Here is a 9,100-nt window from a genome sequence, read left to right as displayed (position 1 = left end):
CTCACCTTGTGTGATTGACTCACATCTCCAAACTGCGCAGGAATAAATGCGATTTGTTGGAGTGTATTCTAGTTGGAGGTTGTAGCCACTGAATGACAGAGAACCAGATTTGGTCCTACTCACACATGCCCTTGGGTGTTTTCTGCGTGATGCTGATGGACAAGAACACGCAGGGTTAAAGGCCTGTCATATAAATCAGGTACAATCACTTTAGAGGTGAAAACATGCATGATGCCGCTGACAGGGAAGGAAGAGTGGGGTGGGTGAGGGAGAGAAAAGAAGAATAAAAGAGGAAGGGAAGGCAAACAACATGGGATTGCAGAAGTTATCTAGAGTGTATAGCATGACCCGCGTGTCTGAATGTATTTTCAGATGAAATGATGTTTCAAATGACCTCTGCTCAGTGACTCATTCGCTGATAAAAACATACATGTAGCCTCCCAGATGAAACAAAATAGTGTTATCTTCTCTTGTATTTACACTGCATCACATATAGTGGTTCAAAAGCAACACGAGGTAAATATAAAATGTGTACTTAGATGAGTGCAGGAACCACTGAAGTGCATGCATCACAATGTCACATCTCAATGAAAAGCTGTATTAAAAGTAAAGGAAAGCTTGTATACAGTGAATTGCAAATATAAAACACAGCATTGATATAAAAATTACAAACATTGGACAGTACCTTGGCACAAAGGGTGGTGTAACCTGTACTCAGTCAGCCAGTGTCCAGCCATGCAGAAGCAATATCTCTCATCATTCTGCAGTCACCTGTATACTTAAGGTTCATTTACAATTTCACATCTGGTATCCATCCAACCATTCTGGACTTCATGTTCTGTTTATGCAGTTTCTTTCTTTTCTCTCACCAAAGCTTTTAGGAGTCCTCTGATCATACATAATTAATCGGAGTTTTCACTTCAATGTGCTGCATTTCTCACTCTCATTATTACTTAAGAGGCTGCTCTTTAAGGATTGAAAATACCTGGTGTTCTTTTGATCAGATTGTTTAATTTATTAGCAGGATTCTAAAATGTATTTTCGAGCGGCTCATACCAATGGTGGAATTTAATTACTTTGTATAGCATTTCAATTAGATCCAGTGGATTCAGTGACATGTTGTAATCTAAACAGAGATTAAGACACAGTGTAAGTTTAATAAGTCGTTTTCGTTGAGCTCTATAACACGCTGTACAAGAACATCTGACTGGTCGTTTGTCAGCTCTGCATTTGGTGGTCCCTGCTGATGGAAAACTTCAAACTTTATGAAACTGGTTCTCGTCTCCCACACTGCTTTCTCTCTGTGAGTTTATATTACTTGTCTCCATTAAGGGACTCTCCCTCCACAACTCATTTCTCTCAAAACACTTCATTTTCAGAAAATGTGTGTTCTTTTTATGCAGCAGGAGAGCATGCCGTTTGACCACATCTGAAAGAAATGGTGCCGCAGAAAAATGACTTCCCCCGTGACAGGCTCAGAGTCCACAGAGCAGCATTTTCAACATTTTTTTGTCTGTGAATCTATGAGGGCAAGTGGACCATACATGTCAATACATATCACGACTTCTGCTATTTCTCTTTAACTTTATAAAAACCCTATATTAAAAATTCAGGAAATTTCTCATTTAGGAAAATAAGAACATAATGAATCTGTCTTGTGAAATGCTAATAATCCATTTGAATATCATGAGAACACAAGTAGCATGGGAATGAGGACACAAAACATGGAATATCAGCACGAGTACAGCAAGCGGCCTCTCATCCAGTGCGTAGCCTGGCTTTTTCATTGTATACAACTCCAGCCAAGTGTAAGTATAAATGGAAGAGGCAGAGATGAATAATACATAAAGGTCTTCATTTTTAGTAAAATCTAAGGCAAGGTGTACAGATAAAAAGTGCAGGGATTGTGAGCGTACAGCAGAGCGTCAATAGTTGCAGGTGCTTCGAAAGTGTTACAGTGCTTTCAGAAAGGTGTTAAACCGTGCAACTGCAAAAAATACAAACAAACTTTGCACTAAAAATTAGAGCTGTGTTGATAGAGCCAATCCTATCTTTTTGATGTTAATAAGGCTGCTTGTGTTTCTTCTTATGAGAGGATATGTCTGACATCATAGCAAGTTTGAGGAGCTGCGTCAACATTCTTTCTTTTCTTTCCAATGTTTTCTTTAAAAAGGAGAACTTGTCGGTGTTGAGAAAGTAGATAATGAAAGTCCTAATCCTTAATCCCAACATAAACAGAACTATAGCCACAGTAAAACAGCACTGCACAAATCAAAAGCAAAACATGATGCAGAGACATATTTCCAGCTTCAAATGAGCTCCCGATTCACCCTGACACTGACACTGTGCTAATGTGAAATGTGCTGTTAGTGAAATGAAAAGAACTGTGTTGTGAATAACTGTACAGTAGGTTACAGACGCTGCATGTATCTGTAGCAACAACAGAACACTGAAGCTGCAAATATGACTGAAATGAATGTGGATGGAAAATACCAGAAAGGCCGCTTATGAGTCAGTTGATCCCAACTTATTAAACTCATCAGATATCATCTTTCCAGATATTTGAATGTGAATCATATCAGCTTTCCCTGTCATCAGGTGCTGTGATTACTAATGTGTACTCCAAGCTGTGTATTTTTTTTATTATTATGTGGTAGTGTAACATTACTGAGTTAATTCTACTGTACTAAGAGACTACAACTATGATAATGACTGTGATTAACATGCTGATGACGTTTTGCATCTATAATCTGGTATCAGATACTTTTAGCATGAAAGCATAGAGTAAAATGCTAATTATTCCATGTTTGAGGGCTGCGTTGGAAAAACTTACGTTTTAAAATGATATTGGCGATGGACAAGGAAAATTGAGAGATCATTTGATTGATTGCAGTTTAACTTGAAGGTACACAAATGCGTTATTTACATTCCAGGGTTGTTCAGGAGTTGTTGAGATGTGTCACTCAAACCCCAGATTTCAGATTTTTGGTAAGTAGTTGCGGCTTTGGCACTGGTTCTACAAATTTGCCATAAGGTCATATTTTCATATGCCAGTTAGGTTTGTGGGCAAAGTTATAGAGAACTTCCATGTGTAAAACGTAGCACAAATAGTTTCACAGAATAGATTTAAATCTGCAACCTTCTTGTTGTTAGGGCAACAGTGCAAACCAATGTGTCATCATTCAATTCTAGAGAAAACTTGTCTAAGTTTCCTCAGGACTTCAATGATGACACATAAAATCTGAATTTGAGGCAAAGTTGATGCAGGCAGTGAACATTCCAGCAAACCTGCCACGCTTTCCACAAAGTTAGCCATAAGTACACTGTAAATTTGTCATAGATCTAATTTCCATACACTGTGATTTTTCCAGTTAAATACGACTGCTTACCAGAAACCATTAATGCCATAGATGTTATCTGCGGCATTGCATAAAGTGACATGTTTGCCACTACGGAAAACTTATTATCAAAACGTTGGAAGAAGTGTAACACCAACTGCGTGACAAAGCATGAGTAAACTCGTTGCCAGTAATGGTAAACTTCTCATCATTGCCAGAATGTTTCGGGAACTTTACCACCAGTGGCCAGTACTAGAAAACCTTGTGGCAACGTTTTCAAGATCACGAATTTCTTTGCTACAAAATGAACCACGAGTTTGCTGCATTTCGTTTTTGTGAGACAAACCACAAATGTCACTGTACCACAGGACAGGAAGTCACAGCAAAATGTATTATAATCAGTTTCTGCAAGATCACAAATATTTGAATAAAATTTTATAGCGAGGTGTTGGATAGTTAAGATGATTCAGTGTGGACCGAAGCGCACCAGCCAAATGAAACACTGACATTGCCTTCAATAGATGCAAGCATTTCTACAGTGGAAATACAAACAGAATGACTGCTTTTTGCAATCTTATCAAAATCACAGCAATAGCATCAGATGATGGATACAACAATTCATTGACTCCCAGACCTTCATTTCAAACCATCAACATTTTATTGAGCGCCGAAGTCTTCTCAGTCCACTCACAGAACCTGACGAGGTTTGACTGAAAGCATGTGGAAAGAGCACAACGGCACTTGGGTCTCTGTGGTTAAAGTCCTCCATCACAGTCAACATGCCTTGATTGCAGCTACTGCCGTTGAGAATCATGCAACCTTTATGGGATGGTTTCAAATATGACTCACAGACACGCTAATTTTAGCGAGCTTCGTGCTTCAGATTGACCTTGAAGTACACAATTATAAAACAGAGTGACACAGACAGAGAAAGAGGCACACTTAGCTGCTGTGCACAATGAAAGTCACGTGTTCATTCTGAGAGGAAAAAGGAAGAGAAAACAGCCCTGAATTTAGTAGTCAGCTTTAAATATTTTGCTTTTCTTGGCATAATTTAAATTATCGCATGGTTCTTGACTGCTCTGCTACTTTTCTGTGTTAGCCCAACAGTCTAGGTAGAATTTTGATCATTTTATCTGTTTGGCCTTTAAGTGGCAATAATCGAAGCTGCATGTATAAAGACCGACCACCACACACAATGCATATGCAAAGCATAGAAGCTACTTGAAACTAATGCAAACCGAAAAACTGAAGTGAAAAAAGAGCTTTTCCTCACAAGATCAAATTTGTTCGTTGATCAGGAGCCACCAGCAGCTACAAGCAGGAGTCAGTTTATTTATTCCTTTGATTCTGAGTAGATATTCTGCCAAACACTGGTCAAAGTAGCGTCACATGGGTACATATTTTGGTGAAGGTCATGAGTTTAGCTCCGCAGTGGCTCTGTGAGTAAACACCATTTTAATACCTGCAGGAAATTCTTGTCTTGCTTTGTCAGAAACATTTCGCTATGACTTTATTATGTGTCAGACTAAGCAAATGCGTAGTGAAAATGTGAATATTTCACAGTGTAAAACTAAGAGTAACATCTGGCAAAACAGTTCCTCCCCCAGTTAAAACCAGAACTACATCCTTGCAACAGAGCATACATAGCTGCTCCTGCTGATAAAGCGCCTGTGAGTGACACATTATTTTATTGAGAATTATCTGCAGTGTGACCAGTTTATAACCTCAGCTGTAGATTTATGTCACTTTAAGGAGTTGTTGGACATGGAGCCAACAGTAACACTGAAGGGTAGGATATCCACTGAACAATTTTGATCAAGATTTGGGAATACATTGTTCATCTTTGTTGCCGAATTCATGCTTATGCCACACAATTAAAATTCCATTGATGACTGAATGTAAAGGCATCCCAAAAACTGGACTCCAACTGAGCACTTTGTTACTCTGCCAAGGAACGCTGCAGAGTTATGTGATGATCGACGTTGGTTCGTCTGTTTGTCTGTCTGTTAGCAACATAACTCAAAAAAGGACTAACAGATTTGGATGAAAATTTCAGGGAAGGTTCGAAATGACACAAGGACCAAGTGATCCATTTTTGGCAGTGATGCGGCTTATAGTCTTATTTTAAGCCTTTAACGCTGCTTGTTGCAAATCCACATCATATCGCTGGCGTATGTATTCCTCCAATGCCAGTTTGTGCATATTCAATACATACCTAGGAACTCTTTGCAAGCACCGGTTTCTCGTAGGACCGTACGGAGTGGGACCTACATTATTGCTCTGCCAAGGAACGCAGCGGAGTTGTGTGATGATTACCGTATGTTTGTCTGTTTTTCCGTCTGTGAGCAACATTACTCAAAAAACGGACAAACGGATTTGGATGAAATTTTCAGGGAAGGTCAGAAATGACACAAGGACCACCTGATTAAAACTGATGCGGCTTATACTGGATCCACGGATTTGTAAAAGATTTCTGTATCATTGATAACGACACGGCGTCACTGTAACTATGACAATGAGTGAAGACTGCGTCAGCTGCCTGGTGACAATCATGATTGTGATCCTACTACTAATCGACTACAAATTTTATCTGTCAGAAATGATACAACGACTGAGCAGCCTCTGCGGAGTACTGTGCTCCCTGAAAGCTTTTCTAGTTTCAGCTTGTGTTACTTCCACCTCTGCATAACGAAAGACTTCAGATTACATTCCAAAATGTGATCTGAACTTTGGGCTGAATTTGCCATCACAGGAAGTTGTTGCCTTTTACTGGACTGACCTTTATTAAAGTGCCAATTAATATGACACTGCTCTTTAAAATCTTATGCGCTAGTTCTGTAGAGTCCAACAAGGCCCCCATTCTAGCTACGAAAACAGAGAGACACAGGGAATAATAACCCATAGGTTCTTGGATGGTAAATGATGTTTTGATATAACTTATGCACATATATGGCTGTAAGTAAGTCAGTGTACTTACATTAAAACGCAACCTACCCTGACGCTCCATTATCAGCACAGCGGACACTATGAGAGAGCCTTGTTAGAAAACAAAACATCAAATTGGACCCCAGCTAGTTGCACTGCTGTGTGCCTGACCTTTTACAGCAAAGCCAGACGTGTTAGTGTCACCTGAAGAAAACGCTCCTGATTAACACAGCTACTCCCCTGTCCCTGACGTCACCACAGATCAGCGTTACCTGGCCACTGGTATTTGTGGTTGAATACTGAATCAGACACTGGGCCGAACCAGAGTCAAGCTGACAGCAGGAGGCAGAGAGGTTACCATTCATATTCGAAGAAGTCTTTTTTAAACATAAAACTATAATCTGTGGCCAAGTAAATATCTTGCAATTCAAGTTCTGCGATAAAATCTTTGTGAAGTGTTTGTAAGCTTACTGAGTCAATATATTTGCTGCTTTGGTTGTATAAAAAAATAGGACCGGTAAAGCTCCTTTTTTTCAGAGGAAGGTAATCAGCAAAACACATTATACAACACAGCTCACGTAAACAGCGGAATGGCAAACAATACAGGTATTTGAAATAATAACTGAAGAACATAAAGAGGGAATACAATAAAATTAAATTGCATATGAATGTTTTAACACAAACAAACATAAAAAACAAACATAAAAGGGACAGAAAATGTTACTACAGAAGGAAAAGATTTATTTACCAAGCTGTCTGTTCTTATACAATGCACAATGCAGTGTGCTGTGCTCACTGAATACCAGTAGACGCTTGTGGACTGCTATGATAATGCCAGTCAACTGTGCAGTAATGCGTTCCCTGGACTGACCCCCAGAATGATCTAACCATAATGAACATCATGATTGTCCAAGCAGGGTCTCTAGAACCTCCCATGAAACACAGTGCGGCTGTGACCACGTGGCTTTAACACTGCTAACAGCACTGATCAGCTCCATCTGAGCTGCATAAAGCTGCAGCCCATTAAAAAAAGTACAGAATGATAAAGAACATTCCTTTTTTTTTCTTTAGGAGAAAAAAACAGCATAGATTCTGTCTTCGAAGTGATTTCTTTTAACTTCTGTGCACATTTTGTGATTCACAGAAGCTGTGCATTTCCAAATTCCTTGCCATCTGTGTCAATGTGATACCTCTCCTTAGTACAATGAACTGGAAATGGAAGCTGTGTTTCATATAATCCCCAAATCCATCCAACTCTCACATCCTATCATGCAAATTTGGTGCAGTTTGAAGAGAATCCGGTCTCCCAACCATATGCTTGAGCCGTGTAAAAGATACAACAATTTATTATGCATGCATTGCACCAGGCTTATGGTAATAAGGTATTAAATTAGTGCTGGACATTATTGCTCTTCTATATTACCTCTGCTCAAAAGATTTCATATAAGTCACATGCAAAAAAAGAAGAAGAAGAAAAAGGGTGAGATTTTAGAACTGATCTGTGGGCAAGCAATACCTGAGATTTCTTTGGTTGGAATAACTCTTGATTGTTCAGATAAATTCTGCTGAAAACTCCTAATCAGATCTGTGTTCAACTATGCCACTGTATGCTTTGTTATGATGCTTCAAAACCAGGTTATTTACATAGAGAAACAGCAATTTGGCCAAATGACTCTGGAATGTAATTACTTTTCTCAGACTGTCTGCTCAGTGGATATAGTTGTGTTAAAAATGTTCAATTTTTCTAACATTTAGATATTAATCAAGAGTAACTAAGGAAGAAAAAAAAATACAAATTCCAATATAGTGAAAGATCCCCACAATGTCAAACATGGCAAGTTCCCATTTCTGTCTGAAAAATATGTTCAAAAATTGCTCACAAGCTGTTGAAAGCTGCAAAGAAAACTGCACTAAGTTAAGTTCAATGAAAAAGATAAAACAAGTTGGATCAATAACAGTATACTGCAATGACAAACATGTTATTTCAAATCATGCTGAGCTAGAATTGTCATATATTCAGCCATATAACCATCTGATACCAAAATGTGAATCAAAGATAGAACGCAAGTTGCCAAAGATTAAATGTTCATTATCATTGTGGTCAGAGGAAACACATGCAGTGTGACCTTAAGTTTCTTTTTAGACATGCCATAAAATGACATTTTGCTTTGAAAAGTCAATTCTCTGATGTTCTGGAAGCTTTAGGTTTCCATTTTACATGTGTAGGCTGGTAGGTCATTGCAAAGACAGCCTTCTAGAGTGAATCAAACATGTGTCATTCTGCACAGCTAGATACGCTACCGTTATGTCCGTTGACTGGAAGGAAAGGTGTGCCAATACTTAAATCATGCACGGAAAGTTTGTGTAATTGTGTGTTTTTAGAAACTTCATTTGAACAGTTTAGTGAACGTTCAGTGATTTACTTTGAAACCTGTGGATTGACATTAAGTTGAGTCCACTATTTAGGATTTCCATTTAAAAGATCCTTCTTGTTTCGTCAGGAATGTCTGCATAGAAAGAAACCTCTTCATACGTCAAATTAAGAGCAGCCAGTCTGCTATCATTTGGGATACATTTATCACTGTATCACGACAAATAAAGCTCTAATATAGGTTTGTATAAGTAAACACAATTAAACCACCCACTGGATTTTATGTAGGTTCCTTTTGCGCTGTCAGAACAGCTCTGATGCATCGGTGCATGGACATGGGACCTCTTTGGGTCCTGTGGTGTTTGGCAGTGGGACATTAGGAGCAGACCCTTTGGTAACTGTGGGGTGCAGGGTTGGGACACAGTGGATTAGTTTGGCACATCCCACAGATGCTCAATCAGAT

Source organism: Acanthochromis polyacanthus, chromosome 5 (assembly GCF_021347895.1).
Source record: "Acanthochromis polyacanthus isolate Apoly-LR-REF ecotype Palm Island chromosome 5, KAUST_Apoly_ChrSc, whole genome shotgun sequence".
Classification (NCBI taxonomy): domain Eukaryota; kingdom Metazoa; phylum Chordata; class Actinopteri; family Pomacentridae; genus Acanthochromis; species Acanthochromis polyacanthus.
Note: the sequence above shows the minus strand (reverse complement) of the source record.